This window comes from Sus scrofa, chromosome 16 (assembly GCF_000003025.6).
Source record: "Sus scrofa isolate TJ Tabasco breed Duroc chromosome 16, Sscrofa11.1, whole genome shotgun sequence".
In the NCBI taxonomy this organism is placed as follows: domain Eukaryota; kingdom Metazoa; phylum Chordata; class Mammalia; order Artiodactyla; family Suidae; genus Sus; species Sus scrofa.
In genome coordinates, this window is record NC_010458.4 from 34,230,281 (window position 1) to 34,253,518 (window position 23,238).

General features: G+C 39.3%; 1 long non-coding RNA gene across 3 annotated transcripts; it reads right to left on the minus strand.

Annotated features, from left to right (window-relative positions):
• LOC110257283 lies at positions 10,933-23,018 on the minus strand. Of its 3 annotated transcripts, none has more exons than XR_002339695.1 (4): positions 22,854-23,018; positions 21,104-21,202; positions 18,676-18,761; positions 10,933-11,216 (listed from the first exon to the last, which is right to left on the minus strand). It is a non-coding gene; the product is annotated as an uncharacterized LOC110257283 (long non-coding RNA). The 3 variants fall into 3 exon arrangements; XR_002339694.1 differs by having other exon boundaries at positions 21,104-21,213; XR_002339696.1 differs by lacking the exon at positions 21,104-21,202.

Consider the following 23,238-nt stretch of genomic DNA (forward strand, 5'->3'; position numbering starts at 1 on the left):
AGAAGGGGAAGAGGAGACCACACAGGTAGAGGACCAAGAACTGATAGGGAAAGGAGGGAGGTGAGCTCTTCCACCTGCTTTCTGGTTCCATGGTGAGCCCATCCTTCCTTTAGCCTGATTCACTAGGCATTCAGTTGATTTGTCTGGTCTTCTTCTACTTCCATTCTCACCAAGCAAACTTCCATGAGCATTTTGTTCCCTATGAGAGTTATTTCTCATTGAAAATTAATAAACATTTTGCTTTTCTACATTTATGGGTTTTTTTTACCTTTAGGTTAGGGTAATTTGAATTTCTCTCAAATGCACTCTCTGTGTGCTAAAAAAAAATCAAGTTTTGATCCCCACAACAAAGGTGAACTCTGAACCCTGGTAAATTCTCAAACATAATTAATTTTAACTACTCCCATGAGACTGTTCAACAGATCAACAACCTGCCTTTCCCCTAAAAGTACTCCTGACATTCCTGCTCTGGCCACAGGTATAAAATGTGGTCACACTTGGAGTATCTATCTATATATATACTAGATAGATATAGAGTCTATATATATATATATATATAGTCTTGTTGGTACTCTGATTATCCAATAACTGCAAGAAGTTGTGTAGGTTTTTAGCTGTATTTTATCTGGTTCATTAAGTAGTAGGGACTGCTGGTTTACTACTCAAAATCCATCTCTGTCTTCCCTGGTAACAAAACTCAAATTTTATTTGGAATCACAAACGTGCAAAGCTAAAAGATGGTCTTTTCCAGACTCTCTCACTGTGAGTGGTGGCCAAGGAGATGTAAGTGGAAATCATTGGCTGGGAACTTTCAGGAAGTTCCTTCAGAGAGAGCTGATTCAGCAGGAAAGAGTATCTTTTTCCTTTTCCTCCTTCTACTGGCTGGATTGTAGATGTGATGGTGAGAACTCCAGCAACAATGCTGGAACCACGAGGCAAACTTGTATAGAATCTAAGTGTTAGTGACAATGAAGCAGAAAGGAGGCTCTTTTTCAATTTTGTACTCTTTACCTGAGAACTTCTTTTCTATGAAAGAAAAGAAACATACATGTTTAATACCCTATTATTTGGAACTTTCTGTTAAATAGTCCCTGCCCAACACTAATAGATAAAGTCAGGAACCTAAAATTTCTGTCCCTGATGTATGCTTCAAACAGTGACAAGCATATATCTTTATGCTCTTATGCCCAGATCCTCCAAAATCTCATATGGCTTTAGCTTTCTACAATGCCTTATTTATACAAGAATTGATTCAGAAAAGTAACTTTTAACTGTTATGATCAATAAATCGCTCCCCTCTCATTGTTTCATCCTGTGGCTTAACATGGAGAAAATGACTCCCTGACTTACTTGAAAAGATATTTTTATCTTAACCACATACTGCTGCATGGCAAACATTCTTGTTCCTATTATAAAAAATAATACATGGCACTTAGTAGTCTGTAGCACTATTTTCTTCTTTTGTGTATATTTTGTAAGTGGATCTTGTAGATCTGTTTTTTGTAAGTTCCATGAAAATAATGTTTTCTGGCATTTGAGGTTATTATTTGTTTTACTATTTCACAACGATTTGAAATAATATAGCAGTTTTTCCATCCAAACTACAAAAGCAACTCCACTGGAAGATAGCTGAGTATTAGCAAGGTTGTAGAAAATCAAATCAGGCCCACGTGTGGTCAGACAAGCCATCAGTACAAAAGATGATCATGTTAACAACCAATCCAGGAGTTCCAGTAGTGCCTAGGTGGAAAACGAATCTGACCAGCATCCATGAGGACAAAGGTTTGATCCCTGGCCTCACTCAGTGGGTTAAGGATCCAGTGTTGCCATGAGCTGTGGTGTAGGTGGCAGACATGGCTTGAATCTGATGTTGCTATGGCTATGGCATAGGTCAGCGACTACAGCTCGAATTCGACCCCTAGCCTGGGAACCTCCATATGTCAGGGGTGCAGCCCTAAAAAGACAAAAATAAATAAGAAAAAATAAATAACCAATCCAAATAGACTTCTGAGTCCTCGCTATTGAGATTCCCTCATTCATTCATTCACTCAGCAAACACTTATCAAGCACCTCTATTTACTGAGCATTCTGCTGATCCTTGGAAATACCAAGAAGACAATTCCTGCCTTGAGGAATTCATGGCCTAGCAAGCAAACATGAACATAAAAATAAACAAATATACTATGTTCCAAAAATTATTATAAAGGTGACATGCAGAGAATAGTTATAATGGAGACATGTACAAAACAACTACGTTCTAATACAAAAATTCTTATAATGGAGACATGAACATGGGAACAGAAAGCTCCATCAAGTGTGAGTCATTCAGAATCCCTGCAGGACAATTTGCTCTAGCACTCTGGGCCATACAGACGAGGCCTAAAATTTGTCAACAGTTTCCCAAGGTAGAGGGAAGGAAATATCTAAATCCCCAGATCGGTACTACTCACCTATGACCAGACAAAAAAGAACAAAAGCTATAACAGTATCCATAGTAAAATCACGTCAATGAAAATAAAGGTAAACTCACTTGCTTTTTTTGAGAACTCAGCTCTCTCAGGACCTGACCCCACCATAAAAATATCCAAGACTAAGCACTGTGAGCAGATACATCCCTGTTCCATTTCTCTCAGAAAGAGATGACTCAGCTTGTTCGGTTAGTCAGGAATGACTATTTATCTGCCCTTTTATTTTTTTTATCTATCTATTTATTTTTGCTTTTTAGGGCTGCACTTGCAGCATATGGAGGTTCCCAGGCTAAGGGTCGAATTGGAGCTACAGCTGCCATCCTACGCCACAGCCACAGCAAAGCAGGGTCCAAGCCACATCTGTGACCTACACCACAGCTCTGGGCAACGTCGATCCTTAACCCACTGAGCAAGGCCAGGGATCGAACCCACAACCTCATGTTTCATAGTCAGATTGTTTCCACTGTGCCACAATGGGAACTCTCAGAAGAAATTTTTTTTTTTTTTTTTTTTTTTTTGTCTTTTTGCCATTTCTTGGGCCACTCCAGTGACATATGGAGGTTCCCAGGCTAGGGGTCGAATCAGAGCTATAGCTGCCCGCCTACACCAGAGCCACAGCAACGCGGGATCCGAGCCGCGTCTGCAACCTACACCACAGCTCACGGCAATGCCAGATCTTTAACCCACTAAGCAAGGGCAGGGATCGAACCCGCAACCTGTTCCTAGTCAGATTCGTTAACCACTGCGCCACGACGGGAACTCCAGAAAAAATTTTGAACCCCAACTTTACATGGGAATTCTAAGACAGACTCAACACAAACTTTAGACTTGCCTGAAGCTCAACAAAACAACATGAAAACAGAAATGGGCTAATACATTGGTTTCTATGGGCCACCATCTCGCTTTGCCAAGTGAGGGACCGCCACAGCTCACAATGTGATCATAAAACTAACCTGCAGAGACTACAATTTTGGGTTTGTTGACCTCAGATGCATTTAGATGAGGCCTCTGTTCTCTTTCCAAGTGTTCTTACCTTTCCATCTGTGTAATTGAAAGTATTATACCTCAAATTAACTCTCTGAATCTTAGTAAAAACATATTTTTAAAATTATTTTAGATAGAAACAGCATAATCACAGAAATCTTATTAGAATTTGAGCTGTAAAATTCACTATACCACTAGCTCCATGACAGCTAGGATCCATATTTGTTTTGATCACAACTGTACAGCAAGAACTTACCATAGGACCTGATATGGGTGGCTGCTTAATAAAAATTTGTAAATAGATAGATGAGCGGGTGAATGAATGGATGGGGAAAATGGAAGAATTTACTATATTGATGAATGATTGAATGAAAAAATAATAATGATGAATTAATACACCTCTACTTCTGTAACCATTTGCAAATATAGTTACCATATGCTTGAAGTCATTTTTAAAATTTCTTCATAAAAGGCAAAGGTTAAGACAGTATTGGGGATAAAGTAGGTGACCTAGAAAGTTCCATGATTATTTAATAATTCTGGAGCAGCATGGTTAAAAAAAAAAAAAGTACTATATAAACACTGAGTATTATTATTTATTTGAAATTTCAATGAGCCATTCTTTATATGACTTGGTAAGCACGGTCATTACTTTGTAAGAAGGGGAAAAAGTTTATAAAAATAATTAGTATGCCTGGTCTGAAAGAGATTATTTTCAAAGTTACTTGTTTTGGCCTTGTCATCACTGTCTAAAATACTACTTAGTCAGCTTTCAGCAATAGTGAACTTTAGCAGTAAATTATTTCATTAATTTTTATAAGATGCTTGTTCTCTTCAGTTCATTAAATACTTAAAGGATTTAGAAATGTAAATGATATTTTCCAATTCCATATAAAACTATACTTTCAAAGAAGCCTGATTAAGTCGATGTAGTCATTATAATACCATCTGGGTCAGTAAGTCTGAAAACAGATATAACCTGCAAACCTTGTTGATGGTGGTACTGATGCAAGAGAAGTCAGATAACTTGTCTCCAGCCCAAACATGAGTTTCCTGATTTCATTTAAGAATTAACTGTCAAAGAAAGTTGAAATCCTGAGCTCATAAGAGAAATGGTTTTTGGCATTTTTCCCCATCCCACGTTTAATTCTAAGTAGCTTTTAATTCTATGTGTGAGTTCCTGGCTTACAGCTCCCCAAACCCTTGGAATTTCCTGAGCAATAAGAGCAATGGGAGCATCTTTTGTTATAATATTTGGTCTCTTGTCTTCAGTTCCTGAAATTGCCTTAGAGTCATAAAGGTGAAATGGGTGTCTTGTTATTCGTAACAAGCCCCTTTTCACCACAGCTGAGTTTATGTTAATGATTAAAAAAAAGTACCTAAGGATTGGAGGCTGGTTGCCAGGGAATAGAGGGTTGGACTTGTATTTCTGCCCCCTGATTTCTGGGGAAGGTGAGTGGGGCTGGAGGTTGAATCCTTTGCCAGTGGCCACTGATTTAATCAATAGTGCCTACATAAAAAATCCTCCATAAAAACCCAGAAGAAAAGAGTTTAGAGAGCGTCCATGTTGGTGAACCACAGCCCTTCCATGTGTCAACTTGCCAGGCCCAAACCTCATGGGGACAGAAGCTTCTTTACTGGGGAACTTGCCCTATGTATCTCTTCATCTGGCTGTTGATTCGTGTACTTTAGTATCCTTTGTAATAAGTCAGTAATCTAGTGAGTAAATGGGTTTTCCGAGTGAGCTGCTCCTATAAATGAATCAAGGGGGCCATGGGAACCACTGATTTACAGCCAACTAGTCAGAAACACAGGTAATAACTTAGACTTTCAATTGGTGTCTGAAGTGGGGGCAGTCTTATAGGGCTGAGCCCCTAACTTGTGGAAGCTGATACTGTCTCTGATAGTGTCAGAAGTGAGTCAAATTATAGGACAGCCCAGCTGGGGTCAGAACACTGCCTGGTAGTATGAGGGAAGACCCCCCCACACACACACACTAAACTGATACCAGAAGGTAGTCTAGTTATGAGTCACACCAGGAAACAAATAGAAGAGCAAAGGAGTGAGAAGGAAGGGAATAAAAAGCCAAAAGAGCATACATTTTCATGCTGGTTACCACAATGAACAATGGAACTCAATCCCATGGGGAAGCTGGGAGACAGTGTAGAACACACCCAGAGTAATCCCAACTAAGGGCTAGGAAGCTGGGACATCAGCCACCAACTCCCCCATCACTGTTAGCCACTCCAGGGTCATTAACATCCCTGCATTTCCAGCTGGCCCTGCTCATGGGCTAGAGAATGAAGTATGACAAGGAGAGAGAGTTCGAGATTTCTGAGCAAGCAGCCTTAAGAGTGTAGAGGTGAAAGCCAGGGTGGTGTGGGTTACCAACAGCATCTGCTACGGCTGCTCTGGAGGTACCCATAAGACTCCCTCAATATTGTTCTCAACCATGCTTCCTACTGTAAAGGGCTGGCTAACTGACTAGCTCTCTCGGATGATGAGTGACCTGACTATAACATGTTAAATGACTTATACGATGATATTACTACTTCCAGATAACAACTGATTGTAACATAATTTTTAACTTCATTAACCAGTGTTGAGACTTTTAAGCATTGTATCAACTCTCAATTGAAGGAGACTTTTAACATCCTAATAAGCAGTTAACACATCCTACAGGTAGTCTCAGTAAGTAGGCTTACCAAGATACCTAACGATCTCCTGTGTAAGTCCTATCAGTCAAACCCAATGACTGCTACTTGCATCCAGTTTTAAGTCATGGCCAATATTGACTTAACGGTGCCAGGCTTTGATCTAAGAGTTTTGCTGTGCTAACTCATTCAGTCTTCACAATGATACCATGATGTAGGTGTTATAATAATCCTCATTTTATAGATGAGATACAGAGATTGAGAACCTGTTTAAGGTCTCACAGCTTGAAAGCAGTAGAACATGGATTCAAACTCGGATTATCTGACTCCAGAGCACACTTGTCCTGTAAACTCCTTCCTGGGATCTGGCAAGCACAAACTCAAGTCCTGAAATGTGGCCCTCTTTGCTACAAAGCATGAGTCACAACTCCCCCTCCCCCCACCCCCCGGAGTTTCCTTCAGCCAATTAAGCTTACTATTTTAAAGTCACCCACTCCCCTCCCTACCAACACACACTTTACAAGCGCCTAACCCTTGAACTGGAAGAACGGAAAATTCCACAATGCAGTAGAATGTTGCTCAAGAGAATGAGCGGTATCAATTATATGGAGTTCAGACTAAGACCAAAGAAATAAATCAAGGTCCTACCCACTCCAGATGCAGTGTGGAGGAAAGAGTACTGAACTCTGCAAATTGGGGAAATATAGGTTATGATCCCAACTCTTCCATGAGCTGTACAACTTTGACCAAGTCACTTCCTCTCTCTGGGCTTTTATTTTTAATCTGCCACAAAATGATTTGGACTAGAAAAGCTATAAGGTTCCAAATAGCCCTAAAAATGCATGGCCCTCGATTCAAAAATATTCCTCAATTATTCTGCTGCTACACAGAGGCAATATTTTATGTTCTTCGTTACTGAGCAGTTGACACAGCTCTGCTGTCGGAGTTCCCTCCTTTTCAGATGCCACATCCAAGCCACAGCCACAGATGGCTGTTGGGTATCAGTATCAGAGACCAAATGGAAGAAGCAGAACCCTAAAGAGCAAGTCAGCAACCACACGAGGCTCCTCACCCCAGTCTCAGTTTCACAGGGTTGGCAGCCCCCGATTCTTCTTACATTTGGGGACCATACGGAAAAAGTATCTCAGCAAAGTCATTTTTCTTTTTATAATAATATTTGTTGGTATCTAAGGAAACGGGAAAGAGATGACAGGTCCTAAACATGGTCAGACCAAGCCTAAATGAACTCAGAAAGTAAACTATGTTAAGTAGGCTGTCCCTTTTCATTATGAACCTATTGTTATGAAAATTTTCAAACATATGCAAAAGTAGAGAGAATGCTATAATGAGACCCTGTGAACCCATCACCCAGCTTCAACAATTTTCAATTCATGGCTTATCTTGTTCCATGTTCCTCTCATACATGGAATATTTTGAAGAAAATCTCCATCTATATCATAGCACCTATAAATCTCTCAATATGCATTTCTAAAAAAACAAGGACTCTTTTTAAAGGCCTAACCATTATGGTGGTTTTTAAGACTTTTTAATTATCATATTTTAAATGTAACATTAATTCACTATTATCAAACAATATCCAGTCAATGCTCAAGTTTCTCCTATTGTCTAGTTTTTTGAACAAGTAACTTACTCAAGTCAGTATTCAAATATGGCCCATATATTGAAGTTGATTAATACATCTCTTCAATCTCTTTAAATATACAGACTTCTCTGTCATCCTTTTCTTTCCTTATACCTAGTTGCTGAAGAAATTGGGCTGTCTTTCCTGTATAGTTTCCCAGGGTGGCTTATGATTATTGCGACCCCATAGTGTCGTTTAACATGTTCCTCTCTCCCTTCTATTTTCTGCGAAGTGGTAGTAAGATGCAGATGAGATTGAGATTCAGTTTGTATTTCTGTTAGGAATACAAAATATGTATCTTTCTTGTTGTGATGTTAGCAGGTACTGGTCATCGCCTAGACCCATTAATTCATTAGAGTGCTCCTGGCTAGGGGATCAGTCATTGTTTCTAGGCTTTTTTGGTGGACACAGATAGGAAAAGAGTTTGTTTGTTTTGCAAGGATTTTTTTTGCCTTTAGAGTATATTTTACTAAGGATTTACTGACAAAATCCTGTACTATACAGTCACTAAAAAGAATTGTTATTTGTGTGGTAGTGTAACCAACTTGATACACAGGTTTATTTGCTATTACTTTCAATTTTTAAAAATTGGTTTTTTAAACTGAATTTTGTTTTCAATTATGTGAAACATTTGTGTGGTTTCAGTCAATTGAACAAAACAGGAAATATTCAGAGTAGTTTCGATCATAGTCTTATTCCTTTCCTTTCTAATAGATAACTATGTTCTTATTAAAACTTTTGTTTAATTTATCCTTTTATTGTTTATGATAGCATACTCTATTTACATTCTTCATTCACCTTGCTTTTTTTTAAGTTGACAGCATATTCTGAAGATCATGCCATAGCATTATACAGAGATATTCCTCATTTCTTTTACAGCTATATGGTACACCATTGTATGAATGTACCAATAATTTATCGAACCAGTCCTCTTCTTATGAACATTTGGATTACTTCTAGTGTTTTTCAATTCCAAATAATGCTGTAATAAATAGGATGTCTCTTTTTTCTGTTGTTTTTTCTTTTAAGATTCACACAAAGAGTTCTTCTCCCTGTCTCAATTCTCAATCCTTTGTATCTTCATCTTTGCATCCTTAAGGCCCGATACAGAGTCTGATGCATAGTAGATGCTCAATAAACGTTTGCTAAGAGCACAATCATTCATGTGTAAAATCTACAAATGTACCAGTTAATTACATGAGTGGAATTAAGGTGAGGCTAGTGCAAACCTTACAGGTTAGTGAATATTTAACATCCTCAAAGACTCCTTTCTCTATTAAAGTACTGTGAATTTGAAAACTTCTCCTCATCAGGTGAATCTGAAAACCTCTCCTCTTCTACATCATAAGGATGTATTTTTTTTAAAAGAGAATCTTGGTGAATTATAGAATCGTTGGTTTTTACATTCTGGACCAATTTTTGACCAAGGGGTTGGAGGTGTTGGTAACCAGAGCATGGAGGAGAAAAAAGTCTGGCTCCTAGGTAGCTGTACATGTACATGGTAGGTACCATCAAAAGGTTAATGATGATGTGGTTCACTCATTGTACTCTTACTACTTAATAGTTCTTTGATTACTTTATCATGCTATAATTTATTTACTTCTGTGAAGTCTCTGTTCCCTGCTAGAATGTGAGTTCTTCGAGAGCAGTGATCTTATCTATGTCTGTTTTGTTCTTGGTTCTATCCTCAGTGCCCTGCACTAACCCTGGCACGTGGTAGATATTCAATTAATATTTGCTAAACAAATAAATGAGCCCAGGGTTTTAATAAGAAACACCTCTCCTTGGTGTTAACCAAAATGTTCCTGGGTAGCTAATCTGATTTCAGCCTTCCCTTTAGTTCTCTTCTCTGACACTGCTCTGAGAGAAGAAAGGATACCACCTCGTTCCTGGCACATCATTATTGTCTAAAAGTTTTGTTTTTGTTTTTCTAGGCTGCTCCCTTCCTGGCCCTTTGACTAGAGATAACAGGCTTTTATTGTTTTTTGTTTTTTTTTAATCTGCATACATTGGCATTTCCAGGTGGCCAGCGCCTTCAGCTATAAATCTGGGATAAGAAAGGCAGAAAGAAATCCTGAAGAACTCACCATTGAGTTCCTTGGATTCACAGGACCTAACCAGTCTGCCTCCTTTTCTCCAACTCTCAGGGTCTTTTTATTTTTATTTATTTGTTTTTTTTTAATAATATCCAAGAAGGAAGAAGAGAAAGTATATCAGCACATCTTCCCAGAAGTGGAATTCTGGCATTGCATTTTTTTTTAATTCCTTCTTTTCTAACATTGATGTGTTAGGCTATGTTTTATCACTATGACATCATGTGTATCCTCATCCATTTATTTGTTTATTCAGTGAGAATTTATTAAGCTCTTATTACCTGGATGTTCAACCCTGGATCAGTCACTGAAGTTACAAGGATGAATGAGCTCTCAGTGCAGTAGAGGAGACAATACAAAAGTAGGAAGACTATAATAGGGATCTGTACAAAGTGCTATAGGAGACCCAGAGAAAGCAATTGATTGGAACTGGGTGGCGGTGAGGGCAGGCTAGACTTAGAGAAGGCTCCACAGAGGAAGAAGCTAGTGAACTAGATTAAGGAACGAGTAGGAACTTTCCAGGTGGATGAGAGGGAAAAGTCATTACAGGCAAAATAAACAGCATGAACAAAGGCACAGAAGCATGAAAGAGGAGGGAAGAGCAAGTGGCTTCATATGGAAGGAGCCACTTCCACATGAACAGCAAGTGGTAGGAGATGAGAGTGGGAAATATATATAAGAGCTCATACGTCATGTCACAAAAGGCCAGAGCCATAGCTTTTCTCAAGCAAAACTCATGCAGGGTGCACTACATGGATGGCAAAACACTCTCCCTTTTCAGATGTGGCAGAACTGAGTCTCCTCCCGTACTTAGTTGTTACGAATTACTCTCTTTATACAGCCAAAGCACGTTTCTGTCAACAGTTTGTCAATTCTAGGTTCCCCAAGCATTGCCACAATCATATACCAAAAAGAGAGGAGTGCTGCATGTCTTTCAACCAATTAGTGGTCCGTTTGCATCTGCCAGCAATTTAAAGCCTCAGGAACAGTTTCCCATGAAGTTTATTCATGGCACTGCTGCCTGAAAAAGGAAAATGATAGAACAAAAGATCAACAAAGAAAGAAAATAAAGATACTAAGGCTGGAAGATCTTTAGCAAAGCCTCCACATTTAATCTTATTCCTAGTGGGAGGCCCACATAGAAAGGAAGTGGGCCTGAATTAATGGGCTTTGGCTGGAACAGCATATTCATCTGACAGGATACCGAAGCAGCAGCTATAATCGAGGGGATGATTTGGTTCTCTGATGACAATCAACATTGCTATCGGTGACTCTCCTGGACTGGCTGTCCCCTACTGTGGTCTGTTTCATAACCTTTTGATCTTAAGGCAAGACCACAAACTTCACTCCTATTAGATTAGGTTCACTGCCCATGCTGTGAGGGAGGAAAAAAACAAAAACAAAACAAAAATTAGAGAATCTTTTCCCAGAACTTTAAGCTATACTTCTAACTTATGACAATAGACATATAATTTTTTTTTTCTTTTTATGGCCATACCTGTGGCATACGGAAGTTCCTGGGCCAGGGGTCTAATCAGAGGTGCAGCTGCGGCAACACCAGATCCAAGCTGCATCTGTGACCTACACTGCAAGCTGTGACAACATCAAATGCTTAACCCACTGAATGAAGCCAGGGACTGAACCCGAATCCTCACAGGGACAGTGTCAGGTCTCAGTTAAGGAACCCACTGAACCACAATGGGAACTCTGATATACAATATTTTTAATTCAGTGTGCAAGCTTATAATTTAGAAGACTCCAGAGAAGAAAAGTATATGTATTTATCCATATTTTCGCTTGCTATGTTCTTTCTTCCATCTTGATATTCCAAGATTCCTTCTTTCATCTTTTTTTTTTTTTTTTTTTTTTTTTTTTTGTCTTTTGGTCTTTTTTGTTGTTGTTGTTGTTGCTATTTCTTGGGCCGCTCCCACGGCATATGGAGGTTCCCAGGCTCGGGGTTGAATCGGAGCTGTAGCCACCGGCCTACGCCAGAGCCACAGCAACACGGGATCCGAGCCGCGTCTGCAACCTACACCACAGCTCACGGCAACGCTGAGCAAGGGCAGGGACCGAACCCGCAACCTCATGGTTCCCAGTCAGATTCGTTAACCACTGCGCCACGACGGGAACTCCCCTTCTTTTATCTTTTCCTTTCTGTTGAGAGAACCTCTTCTAGACATTCTTTCAGGGTAGATCAGTTAAGAACAAACTGTCTTAGATTTTTTTCATCTGAAAATGTCTTGATTTCCTTTTCATTCCTGAAAGTTATTTTCACTGGATATAGGATTCTGGGTTGATAATTTTTCTTTTTCTTTCTTCCTTTTTTTTTTAAGCACTTAATAAACGTTGTGCCACCTCCTTTTGGCCTCCATGGTTTCTTATGAGAAATCTTCTGCCCTTTGAATTGTTTTTCCCCTAATTGTAAGGTGTCACTCCTCTTACTGTTTTCAAGACTTTATTTTTTTATTTTATTTTATTTTATTTTTTTTTGCTTTTGTCTGTAGTGTTAGAAGTTTGACTATGATGTGTCTTGGTGTGGACTTGTCTGGATTTATCTTGCTTAGGACTTACTTAGCTTTAGATTTATGTCTTCTGGCCATTATGTCTTTGACTACTTTTTCAGGCCCACTTTCTTTCTCCTTTCTCTGGAACTCCTATGACATGAAAGCTAGCTCTTTTCTTACAGTTCCACAGGTTCCTGGGCTCTGTTCTTCTTTTTCCCCAGTCTATTTTCTCTCTACTATTCATATTGGACAGTTTCTATTGTTCTATATTTTAGTTCCTAATTCTTCCTCTGTCCCCTCCATTCTGATCCCATCCTTTGAGATTTTTATTTTGCTTATTATATTTTTCAGTTCTAAAATTTCCATTTGATTCTTCTTTATAGCTTCTGTTTCCTGATGTTTTTTATTTATTAATTTCTTATAGCATTTTTGTAATTGTTCGTTGCAGAATTTTATGATAGCTGCTTTAAATTTTTGGTCAGATAATTTTAATATCTCTGTCATCTCAGTATTATATTTTTGTCCTTTTTCATTCAGTTTGAGATCTTCTTAGATTTTGAAATAATGAGTGATTTTGAACTAAACTCTGGACATTTTGGATATAGGTGAGCTACTCTATATTTCATTTGGTTCCAATTTATAATAAAGATATGAATACAGGGTACATTACATGATCCTCTTAATTCTACCAAAAGAAAAACAACAGCAAAAACACAATAATAAACACTAATTAGCTCTTGATTTCATTATTGGGAACACCATGTGGAGTAGTGGGGACTGTATCAAACTGGAAAGTCATCACCTCAGTCAAAGGCAGAAGCTGCTATTTAGCTCTTACTGGCTGCTGATGTGAATGGAATTGCAGGCATGATGTTACCAGATATTCTGATTTTTAAGAAGTCAGACAATACAGATTTTTATACATAATTTTCCTATTGTAAAATAATAAAATCAATTTAAGTTATTTAAAGTAATGTATTGGTCCATATTATGAAGGCCAAATTAAATCACTAACAGCGACTGGAACATAATCCATGTGTAACCAGTTGGCAACCTTTGCTAATTTATTAAAATAATTTTTTTCTAAGCAAGAACTTAGTGCCTGAAATTCATTTTTTGTTTCAGAGAGAGAAATATATATTCTCATCTGAGATGCTCACAGGAAACCAGAAGTCAAGATATGAATCCTCATCATAGCTGGAACTGGAACTGAACCAGTCTGGAGGAAGCTCAGCCTAGACCACACTGTTGTCTTACTTATGGTATTATTTAAGAATAAACAATCCAGCCTTGAAAAGATGAACTGATGAAGAATCTTATAAGCTCACAGAAGACCTCTGTAGGGGGGCCTAAAGATAAGACCACCCACAATGAGTAGAAGTGAGGTTTTCCCTAAAAGAAATAGATATTACCACTGTTAACCACCCTGGAAATGGGAGATCTCCAAAAAAGTAAAAGAAAGGTTGGAGAATGAGGCCTATACTGGAGATGGGAAAATACTGCAAGCTGACCTAAACCAATTTGTCCATTCCCCACATACTAGGTTCTAATTGGTAAAGATCGGCAGCATCTATTTTAGAGGTAGGTGAGAGCTGCATGTCTTCTTTCCCACAACTTCCTACCACACTGTGTTACACTGAAAACAAAACTGAGACACAAGTCTGCCATTAGTACAAATCTTTTCTGGCAAGCAGGAGCAAAATAACTCAAAAAATACATCCTGGAAGCACAGAAAATTCTTAGTTGTCCTTTAGAAATTCAAACAAGCACAATGAATGAAAGGTTTCCTTTTAAGCAAACACAATTTTTGACAGCAGTAATAGGATAAACTTCTGCTGTTAATGGTATAACACACTACCTCAGTTTTGGTCCCAGGGTTCTGCCTTAAGGCATTAGGCTCCCCTGATTCTTACATCCCATTCATGCTAAAGCTGACATGCCTTCAGAATATTTCTAAGCAATTGTATATCTTAACATGACTCATTTCACCAACAAAAACATATTCCTACCGTCCCTTATGCTACCCAACCAGCACTTCGGCACAAATTTAGAAAATGATATTTGAAGTGCTCATTGCAGCCACCTCTGAGTAAAGACTCCTGATTAGAGTTTTTCAAATGCTAATTTCCCCTTGAGTGCAGAGGCCCCCACCCACTAGATTAATGTTAATACACACATGCACACATACATATATATATTCATTCATGCGCACACAAATACACAGTCACAATACACCCATGCATTCAAGCACACACAAATCTGCATGCACACACACATAGGAACACATGCACACTCACAAATATATGTAAACACACACACACACACACACACTCTTGCATCATATGGCCTCAAGAACCTGCTTTTGAATCTGGATACACCTTTAGTCCATGTTTGACCTCAGATTAATTACTTACCACCTCTGTGTCTCCGTTTCATCTTCTGTTAAATCAGGGGTTCCCATTGTGGCTCAGTGGTTAACAAATCTGACTAGGAACCATGAGGTTGAAGGTTCGATCCCTGGCCTCGCTCAGTGGGTTAAGGATATAGCATTTCTGTGAGCTGTGGTGTAGGCCGCAGACGCGGCTCAGATCCCTCATTGCTGTGGCTCTGGCGTAGGCTGCCGGCTACAGCTCCAATTAGTCCCCTAGCCTGGGAACCTCCATATGCCGCCAGTGCAGCCCTAGGAAAGACAAAAAAAAAAAAAAAAAAGATAATAGAACTTACCTTACAGGATTGTTATAAAAATTAGACATATACAAAATACTTAGAACAGAGCCTGATATTACAGTAAACTGAAGAAATACAATTGCTGTGATTATTAATGCTGATATTTTTAGTGATTAATTTTAAAGTAAATGAAAGATGATGTCACAATAGAGAACTCTTTCTTCTCTGTCGAAGTTGAGTGAACAGCAAGAGTTGCTGAGAACCTGACTCTGAGGAGTAGTAATTAGCTTGATGGGGCTCTCAGTGTGGGGAGAGGAACACTGGCCCCTTCCCAGTGCAGCAACCTGAGGTCTAAGTAGAGTCCAAGGCAGAAGATTCTGGGCCTCTGGGTAGCCAGTTGATAATTACTATTCATGTTATAATCCTTTTTCTTACCCTTGATTCACCAATAATAACTTTTTAAAAGATACAGCCTGGCCAAGCAGTTCTATGGGGAATTAAGGGAAAGGATATGTCATTTGTGGGCCAGAGAAATAAAAGGGCAGTAATAGGAGGGGCTGGGAAGGAGGCATCTAGAACTATGGCACAGTGGCCACAGGCTAAGCAGAGTGTCAGTATGCACCCAGGAAACTGCAAAGGCACAGATGCAATGGGGTCCGATGAGGTGACTCTGCCAGCCAATCACCTAGAGCCCTGAAAAGAGGAACTGGAAGTCCTGCTCTCACCAGCTAGGGATGCTGACATAGTAGCAGATTTAATATGATCTCCTTTGTATACTCAAATGAGTGAGACCAAAGGATTATTTGGTCCATATTCATTGTATAGATAAGAAAACTTCAACTCAGGAGTGATGACAGCAATAACAGCCAAAAGTAATAGCCAGTAAATAACAGAGCTGACATTTACAGCAAATTAGACTGGCCTCAAAATCTATACTATGTTTATCGAAAGGGAAGGGGAAGATTCTGGAAAAATGTGTGGAGAACTAGGCAGATTCAGCCAACCTCCAGGAATAGTATGGGAGGAAACTTTAGAAACTGGACACTCCAATGGTGCTACCTGTGGAGAAGATACTGGAAGCCTGCAAGCAGACACTAGAGGGTTGGGAAGAGGCAGAAGGATTTTTTTGTCAGGGAACTGACCAAGACAGAGCTAAGTCATGTGATCACTAAATGTGGTCAGTACACACACCACTTTGGAAATAATGATCATCCATTAGGCAGCATCCACTGAATGCACTCAAAGTTCACAATTCTTGAGGAAAAACTAAAAAAGTGAAAAAGGCACCCTGTCCAGAAAGATTACTGCTTGCCAAGTGGACCCACAAGAGTTTCGATGGCCACATCTGTCAGCCTAAACTAAAACTGCCCACAGCTTCAATGCAGAGAGAAAACTTCTTTGAGCCAGTTAGTGCCTGTCTGACCAGGCCATCATCCCAGAGACATTGATTCCTGTGTATCTCAGTGTCCATGCAAAGGAGAGCAGAGATCCAACCAATGCTGGGGCAGTGCCTTTGTCTTTGATCTCACTGAAAGTGAAATGTAAGTGCAATGCCCTTGAAAGCACAGGTCAGTGGTATATTGGTAAATGGTTAGCAAGAGGCTGACCCTTAGGCAGAAAGGCCCTAATTTATAGAGCTTGCTGATTTCTATGGTGTAAATACTCCACCATAGCCAATTTCAAAAATCCAATATGACATCACTGAACACGGAATTGGGAAGAGATGCACAGTAGCTCTTCATTACGTAAAATAGATATGACTGAAATAAAATATCTCAAAAGCATAGATATTAATAGAACACAGTAAAATGATTGAGCTGATGCTATTATTGACTATCTTTGATTATCTTTTTTATATGATTTAATTGATTATTGATGTGTATCAAGTATTATATAATTTTATTGATTATATAATTTGATTATATAATTATCAAATTATATAATTTGATTATTGATGCATATTGAGTATTGATTATCTTTATTTTGATTATCTTTTTTACATAATTTATTTAATTGCAAGTTTATCTAATTTAATTTTTTAATACTATGTTTAACAACTGGTTTACAAGTTTCCTAAAAATTTAATAATAAACTTTTGTGAGCTGGTACAAGCCAGAACCAGTATGCTACTGAGCCAGTGTTTCCTTTATGGATAAATATTGACTGAAGGGTGAATTTGTAAAAGGATGGGATTTTTACAAAGGGGCAGATCATTCAAGGAGGTAACAAAACAAACAAAAAACCCAAAGAAGCTGTAAAACAGTCTTAGAGTTTTCTTTCTTCTTCTTCTTTTTTTTTTTTTTAATTTATGTTATGTCAGAATAGGCTTGCTGTATTGTTTTATGTAATGATTGGTTGAATTGTGACTTCTCTCCTCTGCTGAGCCTTCGACAGACTATATCAAAGGCCTAACAGTCTTCCATATGTTTCTATGATAATAAAATATAATAGGTGCCATCGTCACAGTTTTATCTGTCTCAGAAACAACATGAATGCAGGACAGAGGCGGATGGGGGAAGATTGTAGAAGATAAACTGGGGGTTTAGCACCACTTCATTGACGACAAACCCTATATTAAATACAGTGCTGCTCCCCAAGAGCAAATGGAAACATGTACAAATCAGCAAAATGTGCTAGAGCAATTAAAGTTCAAAGATTTGGGTAATTCTTGCTTTTGAGGAATTTTGCTCATGGTGTGGCTTGGTGCCTAACACAGGACCCAGCAGATACACAATGGTACCCAGTGCTCACTCACTGGCCATTGGTTCTCCTATCCTTTGATAAAAGACCCATCTAAAGATGGAACTGCCAAGCAAAAGGAACTTACCCTATGGAAACTCAGCACCCTGCTGCTTTTGTCCAGAGTTCTAAGGAAGAACTTCTTAGGAATATCTATATTGTTGGAAGATTTACAGGGAGTTTATAAGTTGTAGACCTCACCTCCAAACCTCTGTGAATTACTGAGAAGAATCAACTTACTACCACCTATTCCATAACAACTAAATAAACAACCATACCAAGGTCAGTTTATCCTTAAATTGATAATGGCCTCACCAATGATGAGTTCAGTTTCTCTGAGAAAATTTTTAGCTTGGTTTGTAGGATCATTGGCCACCAACTAAATCTAACCATTGTTTGACCCCAAAGCTTTAAGGGAAATTGTATTTTCTCACCAGCAGTTACCTTCTCAGAGTCTGCCTTTTTCCCCTGGACAGGATCCCCTTCCTTGAGCTCCTGGCTATAAATTTCATCTGATTTAAAAAAATTTAAGTGAGTCTGCTGTGAAACATTTAGTCTGCCAAGAGCACTCCAAAAATTAAAAATAACTCCTTGACCATGTACTTTTCACGTTCCACATAAATCCTCACTTAAGACATACAGAGTATGGAATTTATGGCAAATCATGTTCTCACATAACTAGGAGTAACTTGTCCAGGAATCTTTAAATCATCTTCCTTCTTGACACTCATGAAAGTAACATTTGGAAGTAGGAAATTCAAAGAATGGTCTGCCAAATAAAATTTAAAATATTTCCTACTAGAAAGGCAAAGATTTGATGGGGTAAAATCTCACAAATGAGACTCTCAGCACAAAAGGAAAAAGCAATTAACATTTTTCTCTATATATGTAAAATAAGAAGAATAGAATTTTAAGTCCAGTTACCTTTTAAGATTAAGCATAGCCGGAAACAATAATATACCCAGGAGCAAAGATGAAGCCATCTTTCCAAGCTGGTACATGGTACGAACCTGAAACATTAAACAAAGCCTAAGATATCAGAGTTCCCATTGTGGCTCAGTGGAAACAAAATCTGACTAGCATTCATGAGGATGCAGGTTCAATCCCTGGCCTCACTCAGTGGGTTAAGGATCTGGCATTGCCATGAGCTGTGGTGTAGGACACAGACGAGGCTCGGATCTGGCATTGCTGTGGCTGTGGCATAGGCCAGAGGCTGCAACTCTGATTTGACCCCTAGCCTGGGAACCTCCATATGCCGTGAGTGTGGCCTTAAAAAAGACAAATAAATAAATAAATAACCTAAGCTATCTGCAAAAGATGCAGGTTGTATTCCAAGGATAATAAAGATAGTTTCAAATGTTGTATAGAGCAGTATAATCAAAATCTTGAAATGTTCAAAGAAATTCATTTCTGCTACATATGTAAGTAACTTCACTAGGAAAACATATAAAATACTACCACGTGAGGGGAAAACACTTTTTACATAAAGGTGTAGCCAGTTCTGAAGCTTTTCTTACACAAATATAATTTTAACCTAGTTATAGTCTTTTCATGTGTCATTATTTTATAAACTCTACCATGAAATAACAAAGTCTACATCATCATTACTGTAATGACTATAGCAGGTTGGGTTCCTCCTGGAGTAGATGCTAAGAGAGAGGTGAATGCAAATAGCTTCTTTATAAGGTGATTTCAAGAAACACTCCAAAAACTGAGGAGCTGAGACACAGATGGATGCAAATGAGCAGGCTATCACTGTGTGCCACCAGGGCTCAATGCCCAACAGGGTCCTTTCGGAGGCAGTGTGGAATCTGCCTCTGAGTTAGCCCAACTAAGGAGGGAAGCAGCTGGGGTATTTCTGCACTAACTGCCATCAGTCATTGGTTGAGGGCTATCAGTGATAATTCCCCAATAATCAAGGCTGCGCTGGTTATATGCTGAGAGGATGCCAATAGCTGCAGAACGCTCCCAGGAAAAGATCCGTAGATGCATGCAATTGGAAGTTTTTGGTTAGAGCACATGAATAGGAAATCCTGAGGGTGTGTGGTCCGAGCCCAATAGCATCAGGCACAGTAACTATGTGATATCTCATCACGTTACTATACCATTGTTTTTCTAATTGCTTGGAGAAACACAGATTCAATTGTCCAAGTTTCATTCAGTGTAACATCCATGGGAAACTAAGACTAGGTACCTGGGAAGAGACGTATTAAACTGTTTTGTAATCAATGCTATGAAAAGCTAAGTTCATTATTATTTGCTTCACACCCATTGTGACAGTTATTATGAAAACAAAAACAAAAACAAAATAGCAATGCAGACAAGGATATAGAGAAAATGGAACCCTTGTGCATTGCTGGTAGGAATGTAAAATGCATTTGCTATAGAAAATAGTACAGTAGTTCTGCAAAAAATTAAAGATAGATTTATCCATACACTCCAACAATTCCACTTCTGGGTATATACCCAAAAGAATCCAAAGCAGGGATTCAAATAGATATTTATACACCCATATTCACAAGAGCCAAAAGACATAAGCAACCCAAATGTTCATCAATGGATGGATGGGGAAGCAAAATGTGGTATATACACATAAAGGAAAATTATCCAACCTTGAAAAGGAAGGAAATTCTGACACAGGCTACAACACGGATAAATCTTGAAAATATTATGCAGAGTAAAATATGCCAATCACAAAATAATAAATACTGTGTGATTCCATTTATATGAGGTACCTAGTGTAGTCAAATTCATAGGGACAGAAAGCAGGCCCATGGTTTCCAGAAACTGAGCTTCAGACTGGAAAGATGGAAAAATTCTGTAGATGGATTTAATAAAGGCTGCACAGCAATGTGAATGTTACACTGAACTGTACACTTAATAAATGGTTATAAGGGTAAATGTTATTTCAGGTATATTTTACCACCATCTTTTAAATCCTGCAAGATTTTGATTTAAAAAAAATAAAAGAATGAACTACTCTATGCAGCAATATGGATGAATTTTTTTATGTTCATTAATTTTCTCAACATTTTCCATACTGGATGTACTTAGTTTCTGGAAATTAACATCTAGAGCCTGTGAAAATATTTTAGCAAAAGCCACTCTGGGGCTCTCTTTACTCTAAACATGTACACACCCAAGCTCTTACTCATGCCAGAATAAAGGCAGTGCTAGGTCCAAAAATGGAATGCTTTCTTTCACTTCAACTTTCTCCAAGATACAGTTCACTTACAGTTGTGTGTTTCTAAGGGTGCAAAGAAACCAGCTTAAGAAACCAGGAGTTTTCAATACCCAGGAAGAGCTGGCAGCAGGAAATCTGCTAATGGTAATCTGTGTTGAGTTGTCTCACCTGCCCCCTTCAGGATGGTTGTCAGAATCTGTTAGGAAGCGACCAAGGAAGGCAGTTTTCAAGTTGGTCCTCTGGCAGACTTCTCTCCTCAGCAGGATCCTAAAGAAAGACTCCAGGACAGAGGTAGCTTTCGCCCCTAATTCCTTTCTCATTAGCAGTAACTGAGGCAAGATTTGGGCCTGATGCTATCTTCCATATGATGTCTTTTTTTTTTTTTTTTTTGTCTCTTTCTTTCTTTCTTAGAGCTATACCCTTAGCATATGAAAGTTCCCAGGCTAGGAGATTGAATTGGAGTTGTAGCTGCTGGTCTACACCAAAACCACAGCAACACCAGATCCAAGTCATGTCTGTGACCTACACCACAGCTCACAGCAATGCCAGATCCTTAACCCACTGATTGATGCCAGGGATTGAACCCTCGTCCTCATGGGTACTAGTCAGGTTCTTAACCCACTGAGTCACAATGGCAACTCTCCATATGATGTCTTGATTATGAAGGTGTAGGGGGTGGGTGAGAAGAAAACCTCCTAATTGCTTTCAGTAACCTCACACTGCTTGCTGTGTCCCCTAACAATTCCCCCTGCCCCCCACATGTGTCCCAAGCCTCTCTTCAGAGCAGAAAGATGCTTCTGCCCTCTGTCCCCAATCTCTGTAAATCCAAATTCAACCCTCTCCTCCATGATCCCTTACCCAATCCCTACAGTTAGAGGTAATTTTTTCCTCTTCCAGAATCCCATAATGCTCTAGTTACACTCAGGTTTTTGCATTTAGCATTTTCTACCTTGAATTTTTGGTATTGATATTTCAATCTTATCTCTTACTGGACTCTAACTTCCTTTAGGACAAGGTCCCTATTTGATTTACCTTAGTACCCACCCTACATAGAATGTTAGTTCAGCCTCTTTTCCATAATAGGAAGTCAGTTAATATCTCACTGAATGAATAAATGAACAAATCAATGAATGAATGCATGCATAAATCCCACAAGAACACCCCAGCAAGTCTTGGAAAACTGTGCCACCAACCATTTGTGTTTCTGGCCATGCCCTGCCCCTCCTCACCTCTGCAGGAAATAGAGGCTATAATGGGGGGACATGTCATCATCTTCAAATCTCAATTTCTACCCCTTGAGCCTCTGAAACACCAGACAAGCAATAATTTCTGTGGCCCCTCTCTGCACAGCCCATCTCCATGCCTACAGCCACTTCAAACCTGAGAGAGTCCTCCAGTTAAGGAGCCAAAATACAGACCACAATTTTCCAAAGGTTCTCTGGAGCGCTATAGTTCCAAGAGGGTGAAGAGGCCATGAGAAGGAGGCTGGGACTGAAAGGCCTTGGGATCCCCCACCAACACACAAACACACGCGCGCGCACACACACACCCTCACTCATATCGTGCTTCAGCAAGGGCACCTCTGATTTTTGTCTGTTTTACATTTTAGTTTTCCACCAATTTCATGGGGAAAAGAAGATTCCCTGCTAAAACATAAAAAACTGGTGTAGCCCATGTGATCGTACTATGATCTCCAGGAGGGCAAGAGGTCAGAACTGTATACCATTCAGTACTGGCTCATGCCTGGCACAGTGCCATAAAAGACGGCGTCTTGGTGACACCAATCAAAAAATGCCAATTACCTGGGTCCTGGTCCCCGCTCTAGTATGAACCAGTTGGGCAAGCCCCTTCTCTGAGCTTTAGTTTGCTCATTTTCAAAATGAGGGAAATGGTACGAAGAGATGACACTCAGACTTACATGCAAGGCACAGGACACACAAGACAGTAAGTAACAGAGACTGCGGGAACCCCTGTCTCCAGAAGAAATTTCAACCTTGGTTTAAAGGGCTAAAGCTTGAGTTGCCATAGACTCTCACGGGCGGCAGCCCGGTGGTGCCACGTTGCTCCGGGTAAAAAGGGTGGATGCGGGTCCAGGTGATCCCAATTATGCGCAAGCGCGCGCTCAGGCTCAGCGGCCTGACTCCACTGTGCGCAGGCGCGGGGGCGCAACGGCGTTAGAAGATATTTTTGGTTTTTTATATTAAGACATTCCACAGTACTTTGAAGTCTGTGAGAAAAAAAAAAATTGCCGGTACTTTTTTTTTTCTTCAGGGCTGCACCCAGGGCATATGGAAGTTCCCAGA